Raw genomic sequence first — 17,682 nt, 5'->3', positions numbered from 1 at the left:
GGAAAAAAGGCGCCCACCCCACTGACAAGGGTCCTGTCATTGGGCCTGAGATCACAATGAGACACAGGAATGCAGTTCAGGGAAATAGCATGCACTCACAGCACCAGCTGATCTGTATACTAAGAGGTTTTTAACCTCAGAAACAAGAATAATGCCCAGAGATTTTTCCCTGAAGCTCCTCCTAGTTTTCCTACGATTTCTTGCAAAATAAATTATCCTTAAGTCATCAATGTCCACATAATGTCTGAAGGCAAGAGGGAGGATGGGAGGCTTTTCACAAAGCTAGAGAAAGGATGAGCCGCCAGGGGCTTGAGGGGGACCCAGGGACAAGGTGTGCATGTCAGTAGGTGTCAGTGAGTTCCTATCCACCTGACATTCTGCAGTGGATTCATTTATCTCACATTCAACCCAGCAGATGAAATCAAGAGGAAGTTGGTATCATTTCTTTATACGGAAACCCATGTCTTTCTCCTGGCTGCATCATTTCAGGGGCCAGGTGGGGGTACAAGAACCCCACTGAAGTGAGGAAGTAATAGAAAAATGTAGGGCATTCAGCTGGCCAGCCTCTGGCAGCCCAACTGCCCAGGATCAACAGGGTAAGTCACTAAGTCACTGCCACCATAACAGAGGCCCAGGGTGTGGCCAAGGTCCCTGCAGGCAGAGAAGGCTGGAAGAATTGGAGGAGGCACATTAGACTCGAAGCAACCATAGAGCCCAGGAGAGTTTCCAGAGTTGGAGTCAACAGGAAGCACTCAAGCTAGAACGTGATGAGGAAACAAAGAACAAGCTGGAAATGTGTACAAAGTGTCGCTGTGTCCCCCGTGCAGTCAGGCAGTGGTCCTTTCCCCCATCTGGCAGAAAACTCTGGTATTACTGTTCTCTGGGGATAGTCAGACAGAGGTCAACTCACCATTGACCGGGACAACAGAGGGCTGTGCAGAGGCACCACATTGAGAGCAGAAGGAAGGAACACAAGTTGGCATGGGAAGCAAGGAGACCAGGACCACGTCCATCCCAGCCTGAACCAACCCCCTGGGCCGAAGCCAACTCCTCCAGGAGCAGGGTGACCAGATATGGACATTTGGGCCCCCAGGTAATAGCAGAAGTGTGTGGACAGGTGACAAAATTGCCAGGTTGGGACTCTGTGTCTGGGCAATGATGCTCCCAGCTGACAAGCTCTGTCCCCCACGCCAATATTCCCCATCAACAGTTTGACATTTCCCTCAGCCATGTGTGGACAGCCAAGAACTGCCAAGCATTTAAGAAAAGTCTCCAACAACAAAGCAAACAGACATACTAAAGGAACTAAAACACCGATACAATAAAAACCATCATAATGTTAATATCCTTAGAGAGGTAACCAAGTAGGAGATCCTTAAGACAGAAGTTTCACTTTGTTAAAAACTAGTAACAAAAATAAACTTGTAAAAAAGAAAAAAAAATGAAAATGAAGGAGAAAAAGTACAACTTTAGGGAATTAATCCAGGAAAATATTTGAAAGCCAGAAGTTCTAAGAAGTAACAATAGAAGAAAACGAGAGAAAACTATCAAAGGAATAACAGAATTCCCCCAAAGAACATGCATCTCCAGATTGAAAGAGTCCACTGAGAGCTCAGAGCTAACAAAAAGATCAATACAAGTCACATCATTGTGAAATATCACAACACCAGAGAGAGAAAGAGAAAATATCAAAAGCTTCCAAAAAGAAAAAGCAGATTATAGACAAAAGATAATTAAAGTGCCATTAACAGCAATGCTGGAACCTGGAAGATAATTCAAAATTGTGAACAAAAATATGTACTTGCAGCCTAGAATTCTATACCCAACTAATCATCAATCCAATGCTCAGGTAGGAAAGCTCTTGTATGGTCTTTCAAAATGCATCCTCTGTGCACTTTGAGAGGAAGCCATCTATCCACTTGAGGAAGTAATCAAAACTTAGGAAGAGGGTGGAACTCAAGAAACAGAAGATACAGGGGCACCTGGGTGGCTCAGTCGATGAAGCGTCTGACTTTGGCTCAGGTCATGATCTCATGGTTCATGGGTTCAAGCCCCGCATCGGGCTCTGTGCTGACAGCGCAGGGCCTAGAACCTGCTTCCAATTCTGTGTGTGTGTGTGTGTGTGTGTGTGTGTGTGTGTGTGTGTGTGTATCTCTTCCTCCTTCCCTCCCTCCCTCAAAAATATGCATTAAAAATTTTTTTAAAAAGCAAAAAGAAACAGAAGATATAGCACAGTCGACTGGGAGGGAGGAGGGAGGGGATCTCCCAGGCAGATGGAAAGGAAATCCCAGGGTAAGAAAGACACAGCAACCCCAGAGAACAACTCCTATAGACTGAGCTACAGGGCAGTGGCTCCCAGAGCTGAGAGACCATCTGGGGGTTCAGCCTCCCTGATGGGCCTGGCCAGTCTGGGATGCACAGACACCCAGCAGATGAACAAACAAAGCCATCATTTTAGCTCTGGACAAAATAATTGTCGTAGAAGAAAGAGGAGACATAATCATGAGACACCACATGTCTCAACTGTGAATACTATTTACACGTTCATAACAACACTGAGTGTTGATGTAACTAAAACGGGTGATAAATACACTTGGAGAAGGGGAGGGCACACATGTGGGAGAGGGGTAGGCAGCAAAGCAGTGTTAAACCCTCCTCTTCCTCGGCACAGAGTCGATAGATAACATCCAACAGGAAAGCATTCAAGATCACATTTCTGAAGATCACCCGTATATTGTTACAATGGGTCTAAGACACAGCTCGGAGTTGAAAACTGCCACCGCCTCTGAGGAACAGGAAGCAGGTGAGGAGGGACTGGGCAGGAATTTGCTGTTTTTCATTGAGATCCTAGTAGCATGCTTTGACATTTTAATCTATGCCTTTGATACAAAATTAAATTATACTTAAGTTTCACATGCACACTCCCACCTACCTCCACCTCCACCCCCCACCCCCCACCCCCCACCCCCCACCCCCCACGGGTGAATCTAACTGCATGTACACACACTTCCCCACTGTGTGAAGGGCTAGGACTAGTCCTGAATATGGTGAAATTGTAAGGAGTGAATCCCAGGAAAATCAGAGGCAAGGGTCTTGGAAGAAGGAAAAGGAAGTCCACAGGCTTTCAGGAACAAAATCTTGGCTGGTCCTTTGGGCACCTGGGTGGCTCAGGTCATGATCTTAACCATTTGTGAGTTCAAGCCCCGCGTCTGGCACTGTGCTGACAGCTCAGAGCCTGGGGCCTGCTTTGGATTCTGTCTCCCTCTCTCTCTGCCCTTCCCCTGCTCATGCTCATGCGCGCGCTCTCTCTCTCTCTCTCTCAAAAGTAAATAAACATTAAAAACAATTTTTTTTAAAGCTTTGTGGTCCTTTGCCGATGATCTAGCCAGAGAAGCCCTGGGAGATTCAACTCTTATCTGGCTTCAGTATCTCCTCGGGAGCCTACAAGAGCCCCTTCGGATCTCACCATTGTCACTTCTGAATGTTTCTCCTAATAAATGAAGGTTTTAGACCATAAAATCCAGCATTCTTTTACAATGCACAACATCAGTCTCGCCCAAGTGGAATGCTGTAAAATGGTAATGAGGTACGATAAATCTGCTTTCTGTGAAGATCGGGAGTATAGAATCCCTCTATTTATTTAACATGCCTGACACAGTGCAAAGCCACCTGGTTTTAACCCAGCTCTGCTCAAGTCCACCCCATCCCTCTCTCTGCTCACAGCCCACCCCCAGCGCTTTCAGACAGCAGGTCCAGGAAGAGAAGCCAGCAGCAACTGCCCTCTGCCCACTCTAGGTTTAGGCCATGCAAAGTCCTAGGACTTAGGAGCCTTGGCACCGAAGAATGAAAACCTGGATGCTGCATGTCCCCCAAACCAAGGCAGAGTTCTGAGGATGCTTGGCTTCATCTCTTTGAAGGCCCCCTCCATTTGAAATTGTGAGTTTACGTCTCTTTGGGAGAAGGTTATTAGGGATCCATTATCTGCTCTTAAGCCATAGAAGTTCTGGTTTTCCTGGTTCTCTCAATGCAGGGCCCCACCCCTCCCCCCAGAGAGGAGGGAGATGCCGTGCAGGGGAGGCAGACTGGAGCTCCCCTTGAGGTTGGTTGGAGACCAGCCCTGAGCCCTTCTACTTTTCTTCTCACTGCCTTGCTCCAGGCCTCTGCAGCCCTCTGGTTGGATCTCTTTCCCCTTAATGGTGTCTGGTCACTGAAGGGACGTCTGGTCACAGATGGAACATCATGCTCCCCATTGCACGTCCCAGGGTATGACTGAGAGGGTGGAAGGTGGGGGTCCCTGGTCAACCAGAAGCAGATTCCTACAGGAACATGGCAGGTTAGGAACAAGGGCAGGGAGGAAAAACAAGGGAGTTGGGAAGACGTGGAGAGAACTAGCAAGGCACCTGAATGTCCCCTCTGGTGATCGTCACCAGCCCCAACCACAGTTCTCTGCACCGTAAGGCAGAGAAACTTAGATTCAGTGTTTGGGTTTTGTGGAGTTTTGTTTTTTGTTTTTTGTTTTGTAAAGCAGAATGGCACTTAATTTTTTTTAAGGGAGAAAGTATGCTCTAGTATCTGGTGCGACTGGGATCTGGGATCCTCTGGACCTTGTCCCAGCTGCACAGAGGATGTGGGCTTCTGCCCATTTCCATCTATTGGCAAGGACAGAAAAGCACACTCGTTCTCTGGTCTCCTGCCAGGCTGAGAGGAGCAGGCAGTCTCCTCCGCGATACATCCCGAACTGAAAGGCAGTGGCCCAAGCTCCGGATCTGGGGGAGAGACAGAGCCCCAGCTTCCCACGTTCAGGCCTCTAGAGCCACTCAGGCTAAGTTCACGGCCCGGCCTTCACATCTCGAGGGGAACAAAGACTTCAGAACCAATCCTACACTTTGCCCACTCTGGCTGTGTGATATGGTCACGTCACTTCACTCCTGTTTCTTCTATAAAACATTCTGTATGTTTTTAATGGAAGGCCAAGCAACACTGCCTGAGGGCAGGGTCCAGTTCTTGATGTGTGATTCTCTGCCCCTTTGCCGACCTGCTCCTGAAGGGCGTATTCGAAACATCTTCAGTGTTGCGGACTCTTCATCCCCTGCAGATGCATTTTATCTTGGTAAATAAAAGTCACTTATTTGATGATGAATTAAGGAGAGTCTGACATTGGTTCTGATACTAGATTGTCAAGCCACTTCTACTCTCTGGGCCTCAGTTTCCACATCTGTGAAATGGGGGTGCTTGTGATTTTAGGGGTGACTGGGTGGCTCAGTTGGTTGAGTGTCTAACTTTGGCTCAGGTCATGAATCTGCTTTCCTGAGTTCAAGCCCCACGTCGGGCTCTGTGCTGACAGCTGAGAGCCTGGAGCCTGCTTCAGATTCTGTGTCTCCCTCTCTATCTGCCCCTCCCCTGCTCGTACTCTGTCTCTCTCTCTCTCTCTCTCTCTCTCTCTCTCTCTCTCTCTGTCTCTCTCTCAAAAATAAATAAAGATTAAGAACAAAAAGAAGAAATTGTGATTTTATGTCTCTTTGTGGGGGGAGGTTATTAGGGATCCATTATCTGCTCTTAAGTGCACAGAATTTGGACAAACTAGTTTTGAGGTTATCTTGAGATGAGAATCGCCCCACTTACCTGCTCACAGATGTTTCAACGGACTAGGGATGAAGGCCCAGAGGGGCAGCACACACACGAGGCTGCGTTTTTACCACAGGCAGGCTCGTTCAGAATTCAAACCAGAACTTGACAGGAACAGCATGAACATGGCACTGTCCTATTTTAGTTTAAGACACCAAGGGGCCGGCACAGCTCACGCGGCGGGTTAGGGCAGAGCCACCCATGCCAGGAAGAGCCAAGCCTCTGCCCTGCCTGGGTTCCGACAACAGCTCTCACTCACAATGAACCACGTTTCGGTGCTTTGATCCCAATCTCAAATAATTAAGGAGGTTTCTGTGGTATCGCCCTAAATGGCTTAGCGTCTCCATCAGAAAGGCGGCTGGGAGGCATGCCAGTTTGGGGGAGGGTCGGATAATTAAGGAAATCATGGTGAATTAAGCTTTCTGCAACGAGGCACAAACATCTTTTCATGAACGGCAACATCATGTTAGCTTATGTTTTGCCAAAGAGAAAGGCAGGGCCTCTCCTTGGGGTTTTCAGCCTGGTAAAACACATCTGGCAACTGAGCCAAATATTTAAGGGTCATTAAAATCCCAAACTCCCCGCGCCAAGAACTTTTCTCCTTTGTTATTCAAGTGCGGAGCAGTTACGGAAAATGCGTTCCATATGGTTTGTGCTGCTGCATATTTCTATTTACTTCATCAAATCACTGCTTTGAAAGAGCTATTTGATGTCAAAGATGCGTTAAGATTTTATAGACTTTCCCAATCCAGCTTTTCAAGATTCTCCCTTTGAACCAGAAATGCTTGCCAAGAGTAAACAGAACTGAAACCACGAGGGGTCAAGGGCTTTGTTGGAAACAAAGACCCCAGCCTGATCAAGGGCTTTCAAAGGTTGGGGGGGCAAATATGCGTTTCCAACTGCTTGCCAAAAGTCCCCAAAGATCATGTTTCCCACATAAGTTACATTAAAATGAGTGTTTTCATGTATTCATATTTTATTAATAATGTAACACTGTCACCCACCAGCTCCCACCAAGAAGCAGGACACAAGATAGTCAGGCACTTAAAATATGAACACAACTTTAAAAAACTGGAAAGTTTATCTTTAAGTCGTACATCAAAATTCTCCCCAGGGAGACTTTGTCAGCCTTGAGAGAAGAAGCAAACTGACACAGACCTTGGAAAAGCTCTCAGGGCTACAGTCAGACTCTCCCAGACACACGGAGCTGGGAGGACATGGGAGAATAACTCTCATTTTACAAATAGGGAAACTGAGGACCAGATCCCGGCACCAGAGACAAATCCTAGAAGCTCCCAAATTGTTCCCTTCTTTTCCTCCAGCCTTTTCTTCATCATTGCTCCTTCCCGAACCTCCCCACAGCCTCCTCCCGTTCCCACACATCCTGGACACCCAGACACAGCAACGGTGGGGCAGGGGCTTCTGTAAAACTAACTCAGGTCATAGCCCCTCCCTGCTCAAAACCACTCAGCACCCTGATTATCCAACCTACCGCCCCTCTTGCCTGGGGCGACTGTCCCTACTCATCTGCCCACACCTGCCCAGCTCCAAGAGCCCCCTGGTCGCCCTGCTCCACCCACACTACTGCCTTCCAGCCCCTGGAGACCACAAAGCTCATTTCTGCCCCAGGGCCTTTGCATGTGTGGTCCCTTCTTCCCTCCTGTGCACAGTTCTTCTTTCAATCCTCAGCTTCAACTGTGCTGCTTTGAAGAGCTCTTTCCTAGCATTCAAGGTGATGAACCCACACGACCTTTGCTGACTCCTCTCTCTGCACATTTATCATCTGAACCCCCACACTGAGCAGTGAGCTTCGTGAGGCCATGAAAAGAAGGCTTTCTTATTATCTCTCCCCTGTAACTCCAGCACCCAGCACACTGCCTGGAATGTAACGAGCACTCAGTACGTGTAATTTGATGTCTTCTATTACCCAGCCTGGGCTCCCTCCATTAACAAGAAAAGATTTTTTAAAAAGAATCCATGGCTTTATGTTTAGAGCCCAACTCTGCAACCCCCTCCTTTTTTTTTTTTTAAATCTCTCCCTAGTGCTGTCCTGTCACCCCATTTGGGGACTCTGCCTCTGCTCTCTCCCCATCTGTTCTTGGGCCCCCCGCACCCACTACTCTGAGAGCTCAGAGTCCCCCAACACTTCAGAATGCAAGCCCTCAGAGGAAACCCTGCAATTTAAATGAGATCTGTCAATTCAAAACATGCATCACTTCCAGTGGTGAGAGCTGAGGCAGAAACAAGGTGGGGAGTTGCAGGGCGGCCACTCAAGGAAGGTGGAGATTCGAGCCTTCCCTCCGAGATTCTAGACTCTTGCCCTCCCCGCACCTGGGAGAACTCCCTCTCATTCGGTTCCCTCCTGATCACAAATGCAGTCCCTCACTGCACCTGGAACTGGTGTCTCCATTTCCCCTGTAGCTTTCTTGATACACAAAAATTCCACCTAAGTATTTTTCACTTGTATTTTTTGTGGAGTAAAATAAAGCTGGCTTGGGATAAAATGTACTGAATCACAATGATTATCCAGTCTCTCTCTCTTTGCCAGGAGGTCCTGAGGTAGGTAGATGAGTATTTAGGACCAAAAGCTTGTAAAGAAGATTAGAAATCTATAGATCATTCCACCAACTTCTAATAAGCTAGTATGTTCCAGACATTTCACGAAGATCCCGAGGTGAACAAGACCAAAGTGGTCCCCACCAGAAAGGCAGACATGAGGCCAATTATCTGTGTCCTCACCCAAGCACTCACTGAGGGGTCATCACTGGTCTCATGAAGGTCATGTGACAAAGAACATGGTGCAGGGAACCAGTTCCAAGCTGGTGGGGTGGAGACATCTACTCTAGGGAAGCAGCAGCTGGGGGGAGGTTGGTGGCTGGGAGACAGATGAGTGTAGTTGAATGGGCACAGGCCAGAGTCAAGAGGACCCAGTCTCCAAGCCCAGGTCTGGCAACTTCTAGCTGAATGATTGCACACCCTTCTTCCTCCTCGGCTGCACCCCATTAGGTCTTCAAATCCTTCTAGCCATCCCCCGCCCTCCACTCCCACCCACCCCTTCCCCGTTGCAATTCTGCTGATCATAGAATTGTTGATATTCCAAACATCCCCACCCAGTGTCGCTGGCCCCAGATCCTCTATTCCCAATCTTCTCCCAGGAGCACCACCCCAGGAATTGGGAGGGAGGAGGGGTTGGAGCTGGGTAGTGCCCAAAGGAACCCATTCATCTCTAGAAAGATCTTGCAGAAAGGCTCAACTTAGTGTCACGATGACTAGTGAAAAAGGGGCAGTGGAGCAGGTTGGGGTTACAGAGGGGGAGGACTCCAGCCAGACGGGCTGTTCAGAGGGCCAGAGGAGACATGGGAGAAGGTCAGCCTGGCACCACAGGGAGGGGTGAGCAGACCCACCACCAGGCACAGTACCTTCACCAAGACCCTCCATACCCCTCTGTTCTCACGGGTAGGATGACATTCTTCCTCAGGATCCATCAGGACCCCCAAGTGGGTTTACACTCAAATGAACAGAGAAGAACATATTCAAATGGCTTGAGCTCTGGCTTAAACATTCCTCTAGGAATAGCTCTGGCAAGTGATCTGTTCTGGATCCATGGTGTGCTAGGGGCAAAGAGGAGAGAGAATGAAGATAAGAGGAGTCTCTTGAAAGGAGCTTTGACCCCAGGCCTCAGAAACAGAATCTGTCTTTAAGTCTTTGGATGCTCTGGTAAAAAGAGATTGTAAATAATTTAGCACCCAAGAGATAGATTGTAAACGGCCAATGCGGCCTGCTAAGAGGAGGGCCGTGGAGGCTCGGACAAAAAGAGGGCTTTAGACCGTGAGCCACACAAGGGCAGGGGTTGTAGCTACTGGCCTCCACCAGACCTCCAGCACCCGCAGAGTCCCTGTGCCATACCAGGTCCTCAGGGCTTATTGGAGTGAACACCTAAGGGGACAAGACAGATGACCAAGTGACTTCTCCTTGGGGAAAAAACACACACATACCAAAGCCAAACCGACCATCACACACAACCAGAATCCTGTCTACTTTTGCACCGCAGACTCCTCCCCAGCCTGTCACTCACAGGTAGAGGAAACTGCTTCCCAGACTCTGGGCTTCTGCCAACATATGCTAGGAAGCATCTTGTGTTAGTCAATTACAAATGACAGACAAAACTCAAAAACAAAACAGTGGGGATGGGGGTGATTTGTTGAGTAGTATTTCTAGGCTCTCTCACTCCTCAGCTTCCCTCTTCCCATTCTCTCTGGCTTCCCATGATGCCACATGCCTGGATGGGAGGATGGCTGTATCCAAGACCTTTATTTAACATCCCAGAGGCAGAAAAGAAAAGCTCTTCCTTCCCCAGTATAGGTAAGACCTAGGGAAGAAGCTGACTGGCTGGTTTCGGTCACATGTCCACTCCTTGGTCCAAGCCTTTGTGGCCAGAGGAAGTAAGTGCACTCTGATTAGTGAGGCTTGGGTCAGCGGAAAACCCTCGTGGCCCAAGGACCAAGGACCTGCTTGCGTAACTGACATCCCCACAAGAATTTTAGAATGGGCTAATGGCATCTGCCTTCCAAAGCAAAAAGTCTGCCATCATCACCACCAGAACACAGAAGAGGAGAAAGAAAGGCACGCTAGACAGATAAGACCAAACCCATAACCCCGTATCCCCACCCACAACCTCCATGCTCATGAAATGCTTCGTTAGTGCTGCAGACATTTGGATGGAATAAAAAAGGGACCATCACTCATTGGCATCTTAGATAAAATTTGCTTCCAGCTCTTCTTCCCCTAGCAGGGAGGCCAAATGCAAATGTAGGTTTTGGAGCTGGATAGACACAAGTTGAAACCTTGGCCTCAGAACATGCTTGCTATATAATCTTGGGCAAGTTACTTAAATTCCATAAGCTCCACTTCTTCATTTGCAAAGCAAGCAGCAAGACCCAACACACACTATGTACTGAGGATTAAAGGAGAAAAACATGTGACAGACTTGGCACACATCTGATAGAAAGACGTCCATAAACATTTACTCAATGCGTGAATTAATTAATTTGAACTTCACAGGTCAGAGAGGACCTGGCTGGATTGTCCTACTTCCACTGCTAAGCAGCAGAATGGTTTTTTTTCCTTTCTAAAAATAGATAGTGGCATAGATTATAACTCTAGGAAAGAAAGAGTCTAACTGGCCAAGTATAGAACTTCGATACTAAACTTTCCCCATTTTAGAGATGAAGAACTGAAGGTCATAGGAGAACAAAATTTCCCAAGAGGAAATGGGATTGCCCTGACCACAAATAGGGGAGGTAAATGCTAGAACGGGGGCCCATCTTGAAGGATGGTTGAGCTGCCAGGAATTAGCTAATTACTGCTCTCCCACACACCAGCAGGAAGACAAAACTGCCTTTTATCTGCATGGAGATTACGTCTCTTCCAGCGCTTGACCGGAGCCTCACCTGAGCATCCTAGGGCAGAGGAGGCAGGCACCAGCAGTGCTTTCCACAGACGGGAAATAAACTCGGAACATTCAAGTCACTCGCTTATGGCCACATAACCATCTAATGGCCAGATCCACGGTCCAACTCAGCTCAGTCTCACAGAGGACAAGTAGAACAGTAATGACTACAATCCTTTAATTGCATATTGATATTTATTATATATTGATATGAGCCATTAGTTTTAATTTAGACATGGACTCTGAGCACGGGATTGATCTTGAAGGTCAGTAGGCAAACCCCCTTCCAGCTTGGGAATCTTCCTTCAGCCTCATGTGGAGTAGAGGCAGAACCTGTGTAGAGGCACACGCTATTTCCATCCCCCACACAGCCGAGAGCACAAAATGGATCACCAAGTATCGACCAACGTATCAACCCAGGTATAATTTTGAAGATGAAAAATTCTTGGTCTACAATACACCTCACATTGTAGCAAAGAACTTATGATTCTAGTATGTCATACCAAGACATAAAAATTATGACAAATCCATCTGTCACTGATGAGAAGGGCTAGACTCAGGATCCTGACCTCTAAGTTTTAAGACGTCATATATGAAAAGGATTTGTCTACATCACCACGTTCCGCACGTTCTGGGAGATTGGAGTTTTCTCTGCATATGTAGACAGTGACCATATAATCTACTGTCCATATTGGAACACCTTCAAGAACCAAGGTGTGGGGGAAGGGGGGTGGGAGGTACTCATCATTATGCCACGACCACGGAGAAAAACCAGGACTGTCTTGAGTAAGCCCAAGACAGCCAGCCTAGTTAGAGGAAACAATCGAAAATTAGTCAGTCACACAGAGCTAATATCAAATGTTGGATATCTTGCTCAAAACATCTTCCCTCTGTACCAGTCTTTTTTGACCTCAATTTTTCATGTAATTCCTTGACAGAAATTGTTCAGGGGAAAGTGCAGATAAACATATATTCTGAGGGAAGGTTTTACATGATTGCTAATTTAGTTAAAATGGCTTTTAAACATTGTCTTTGGATAATCTAAGTTGGCTACAGAACAACAGCACAGTGGGAGGCTAATGGAGATTTAGCAACCTGCAGCTAATTGTAATTTCTTTTGGTTTCCTTGCTAAATCATTTTCCTTTTTGTCTTTGAATCCCCCTCGTCCTCATTTATGTCAGGTTTGGCCGATTCACAGCTCCAACCCCCTCCCTCTGAGGCTAAGAAGGGTCCAGGTGGACAGTACAGCAAAAGGATCCAGACAAGGTTACACTGAGAAACCTGTCAGCCATCCAGAGCTGGAAAGAGTACATTGGTACAGAACCCGATACAAGGAGTTCTTCTGTGGCATGGAATATTCAGGCATGGTGCTAGAAAGTCTGAGTTCCTAACACCCTCCCCTGATTTCCCACAGGACAGCTTTTCAACCTGCAGGTCTTTCTATCCCAGGAACCCCCTTCCACTGATGGACAAGATTCTGTTCTCTTCCCCCCACAATCCTCACCTTGTGAGGACCAGGGGATGGGAGGGTGCTTATCGATAGAGAAAACGAAACCTAAAGCCAAGGAGCTCAGTAACATTGTAGCCACTTCCTTAAAGGGTGAGTTCAGGGATTCAAAAAGTGCCAGGAGTGTTCCCAGCACTGGGGATGATGCTTCCTCCAGGGAGAGCCCCACCAGAAGCACACTGACTTTTGCTGGTTGGAATGTGGATCTTCCTATGGTCTTACGTGTGGGGAGGAAAGGTTCATTTAAACAAGGGTATCTGAAAGCCATAGTGAGATGCTTCTGAAATCAGTGGAGGACCCATAATTTTTCTATAAGACGTCAGTTAGTTAGACGAACCCTAGAAGGAGACATCTGGAGTAGAGCCATGGGGGGTAAGTAATGAGTCCAGGAGGTAGGCATGAAGATTACAAAGAGTGCAAAATCAATGAGGAAAAGAGACTCAAGAGGAGTATGTAAGAACCAATTCGAGAAAAGTCTCTTCCAGGGGTGCCTCGTGCCTCAGTTGGCTTAGCATCGCACTCATGATTTCAGCTCAGGTCATGATCTCATAATTCATGGGTTTGAACCCTGCATTGGACTCTTTGGAGCCTGCTTGAAATTCTCTCTCCCTCTCTCTCTGCCACCCACTTTCCCTTTCTCTAAATAAACTTTTCTTTTTCAAAAGAAGCGTCAATAATTTTGGGGGTGTCTGATGGCAGAAGAGTAGGTAAGACCAAAGAGCCATATACATTCAGCGGTCTTTCCCCTATGCTGCCTGGAGCCCTAAATTCCAGCAGAGATGCTTCTAGGACCCCCCCAGTGTGGGTGAGGTTGAGTGCTAGGACAAAGGGGCTCTGGTGCATCAGCCCCCTTCATTCAATATGTATTTGGATTCCAGGTAAGACTTCATCTGCATAGGAGCCAGTCACTGAAAGATGTGGTGACCAAAGATTCTAGTTTATTATTTGACAGACCTGAACTAGGGAATGAAAGGACTCGCCAAGGTCAAACACAAAAGTAGGAATACAACCAAAATAGCAATCAGATCCCCTGGCTCTGGTCCAGTACTTTTTCCATTACACAATTTGATACGAGGATCTTTCCAGAATTTAGTGAGCAAGTGAAAAAAAGCCAAAAAAACCCTGAACCTTAGTTTTTCCCATTATTGGCCAAGAGAATTCTGGTCCCAAGAATTAAATACACTCACTCATGCCCACACACAATCCCTTACCTAGGAACCTGGAAAACCAGTCACACTAAATCTAGGGCTCAGTGGTACCCAAAACATGTGTCTTATAGGCAGTGTGGCCCAAGAATCCCTTTGAGCTGTTTAAACCAACAGGTGATGGAGAAAATATTAATGGTTATTTACAAAACCCCACTAACCTTCCTGGTCCTCCAAATATAGATACATCCATGACAAAATCCTCAGTTTCACTGGGTGGAGTAATACAAAGAAATACCAATTGATAAAGATTAAAAAAAAAATTCTTAAGTTGCTTGAAATCAGCAGTCTGCAAATTAAAACCTGTGGCCAAATCTGGTCCACTTCCTGTGTCTGTAAACAAAGTTTTATTGGAACACAGTCATGCCCATTCCTTTCCTTACTGCCTGTGGCTGCTTCCAAGTTAGAGCTATTCAACTCTGCCCTTGTAACGGAGAACACAGAGCTCACCCAACCTCAAATATTTGCTATCTGGCCCTTTTCAGAAAAAGTTTGACTATCCCTCCTCTAAATACAAGTCTACAGAAATCAGAAGATCCCAGGAAAGGGAAGGAAGCTGGAGCAACACAGCCTGAGAGGGGAGGGAGAAGAAACTTGGGGGAGAGACGGAAATGGGGGTGGGGTGATTTGGCAACTGCTGTGAAGATAAACTTAGAGATCTTATTTTCCAAAGATAGATTTGTACTTTTTCTGTGCATCAATGTGCATAAAATGAATCCCCCTGGTCCCTTAAGAAGAAGAGTTTCCATTTTTTTTTTTAAAAGGCATCATTGGGGGGTGGCTCAGTCCGTTGAGCTTCTGACTTCAGCTCAGGTCGTGATCTCGCAGTTCACGGGTTCAAGCCCCGCATCGGCCTCTGTGCTAACAGCTCAGAGCCTGGAGCCTGCCTCAGATTCTGTGTCTCCCTCTCTCTCTGCCCTTCCTCGCTCGCACACTCTCTCTTTTTCAAAAATAAACAAACACTAAAAAATTTTGCTTAATAAAATAAAATTAAAAAGGCATTATTTTTCCTTTTTTTTTTTCCTTTGGCAAGTTATTTTTGACTGTCACTGATGGCAAGTTCTATGAGATTCACCTACAGATAAAAGATGGTGGGTGAAGGCAGGGACAACCTGAGGAAAGCCAGTTATGTTTGGGGTTATAACAAAAACAAAAAACCAAAACCAAAACCAAAAACAAAAACAAAAACTTTCCACAAAGGCCTGATAGCAAATGTAGGAAAATTGAGACTTTATCCCCCTTTCTCACTTTCCAAAGCCACTGCAGCCTGGCCAGGAGATGACCATAGATGCAGGAGGAATCCATGGTGAGCTCAGTGCAGTGACAACAATGACTGACATCTGGGCACTGGACAAGTCATTGGACACTTCCTATTCACTACCTCACTGGCCCTTGAAGGGAACCCTGGAAGGGTGCGTCGTTTTTAGCCTCATTTTACAGACAGGAAACTCAGGCTCAGAGAGGGCAGGTGGCCACTCGGAGTGCCCAAGTGGAGATGCAAACTTGATTCTAGAAGACACTCCCAGGGTTTTGCCTCCTTGCCCATTCTCAGAGGGCCCCAGGCCACCAGTTCACCCAGACATGCCAGCCACAGGCCCATCCTGTTGTCAAAGCCAAACAGTCCCCACAGGCTACCTCCTGAGAGGTCCTGAAGGCTTTACAGGGGATCCCAGCTCTGCTCGTCACCATCTGAACCTCCCCCCTCCCCCCACATCCCCCCTTTTTCATGGAACCGCTCCGCTCCTTCACCACACCCATGCTCCCCTTCCAACTGCTCCTTGAACTCCCACCCGCCCGCATGGCATTCTTTATGCACTCCCCAGAACGGACCAGCACGTACAAAGACACACGCCACACTGCAGTCACGACAGTCAGGAGCCAGTGAGAAATGTATGCCTCTAAAGGCACACAGGCCTGGCACTGATAAAAGAAAGCATTCCCTAAAATCTTAGGCAATCACAAGAGGTCAATCCAACAAAGAGTCTGAGTTTCCTAGCAGGCAGCCCAAGGAGGAAACCTGTGTCCACACAACTGAAGCAAAGTGAGCCTACTCCCCAACCCGGGAAGGCATTCTTCATTCTAAAATCAAAAAGTTCACGCTCCAAAGAGTCCTTCTTAAGGGACACCATGGTATGTTGTATACATGCTCTTCAGCAATATTTTAGAGTAAATCCTCTGATAATTCTTCAGGCCCTTTCTTTTTTTAATTGTTTTTTTTTTAATGCTTATTTATTTTTGAGAGACAGAGCGTAAGCGAGGGAGAGGCAAAGAGAGAGGGAAACACAGAATCCAAAGAAGGCTCCAGGTTCTGAGATGTCAGCACAGAGCCCGATGTGGGGCTAGAACTCACAGACCGTGAGATCATGACCCAAGCCGAGGTTGGACGTTTAACTGACTGAGCCACCCAGGCACCCCAGGCCCTTTATTTTCTATTCAACATTTAACAATTATCTATTGCGTGTCTACTATGAGTCGGCCACTATTCTAAGCACCAAGGGCACACTGATGAACAAGACAGGCGTGGACCTGGTCCCATGAGGTGGATGGTAGTACAGCCAGATGGCATCAAACCAAAGATCCGCTAACGGCATGTAAACCGCTGGGGGGGGGGGGGGGGGGCGGGAGGTGGCGAAGATGTAAACATCGCTTTCCAGATATCCAGCTTTCAAAGATGTAATGACATTGGATGTGAAACGCTAGAGAGAAGTCTCTGGGCCACATCTGGCTTACAGCCTCAGTGTCCAGTATATAAAAATATGTGTATACACAGAAACACACACACATACACACTCAGACACACGCACACACACACACATACACTTGGACACACACACCAAAAACCTGCCCCTCTCCCTACTGCCTTTCACCAAGCCTTCCTGGAACATTTATAAGCCTGTTGGCCCCTGCATGGTTCTCAGTGCTGACTTAGAGGAATGTACAGATGGACCATGTCCTTCAAGCAATTTCCTACCACAATGTAATATATTCTGCAACCTTGATCACGTTATATAAAGGGCATTTTTTTAAGGGTGAAATTGCTCCTCAGCCCTTGGAAGAGGTGCCAGGGACCAGCAAATACCTAGTGGAGGTTTTTTTCCCCCCATTTGAGATTTCATAAGGGGGAAAAAAAAAAGAAAGTAGGTGACCAATCTCCGGTCATCTCACTTGAGATCTAAGACTGACTTTCTTCAATTCCCAGAAAAAGCAAATGAAATTCATTCTGGCAGGCAGACCCCAGAAATTCCACAAGTGTCTGCATCACCAGGGGATGGACATTATATCAAATGAACAATACCCTGAAGACCTGAGGCATCTGTTTGCGAGCTGTTGATTCATAACTTGGAAAAGCGGGGGAAATTTGAAAGCTGAGACCTTCTATCTGAGAAGGGATAAAAGTTCCAAGTGACCCCAAGGGAAGAGACTTAGTTTCACAGTCAGCCAGAGAATGTAAGAGAAGGAAAACAAACACACGCACACACACACACACCACATTCCTAACATCCTTTCACTGGTAGCCATGCAGGATCACCTTCCAGCGGTAGGCTGCAATACGAACCATGACTTCTCAGTGACTCCCTTTCTCGCAACTCCAAGTAGTTGCCTTGTCTGATTCTGGGCAGAACTTGAGGCTAAGAGAAATGAGGATGTACATTTCACTTCTCACCACACCCAAACCAAATACTTCTCAGAGAAAAGACAGGAGAACTAGGAAAGCTTGGAGGGGAGAGTCCTGCTTCGGGTCAGGCCAGAGTCCAGGGCGGGCACCATCCCTGCAGAGCAACAGTCCGGCCACCACAAAAGTCACCACTCCTGGAGGATCCAAGTGGAGGAGAGCAAGGGAGAGAGTGAATGGTTACTGATAGAGCTTTAGCTATGTCCCAGATGCTTCCTGTTA

Source organism: Prionailurus viverrinus, chromosome E2, assembly GCF_022837055.1.
Source record: "Prionailurus viverrinus isolate Anna chromosome E2, UM_Priviv_1.0, whole genome shotgun sequence".
NCBI lineage: Eukaryota > Metazoa > Chordata > Mammalia > Carnivora > Felidae > Prionailurus > Prionailurus viverrinus.
The sequence above is the reverse complement of the archived record's forward strand: the minus strand, read 5'-3'. Positions refer to the sequence as shown.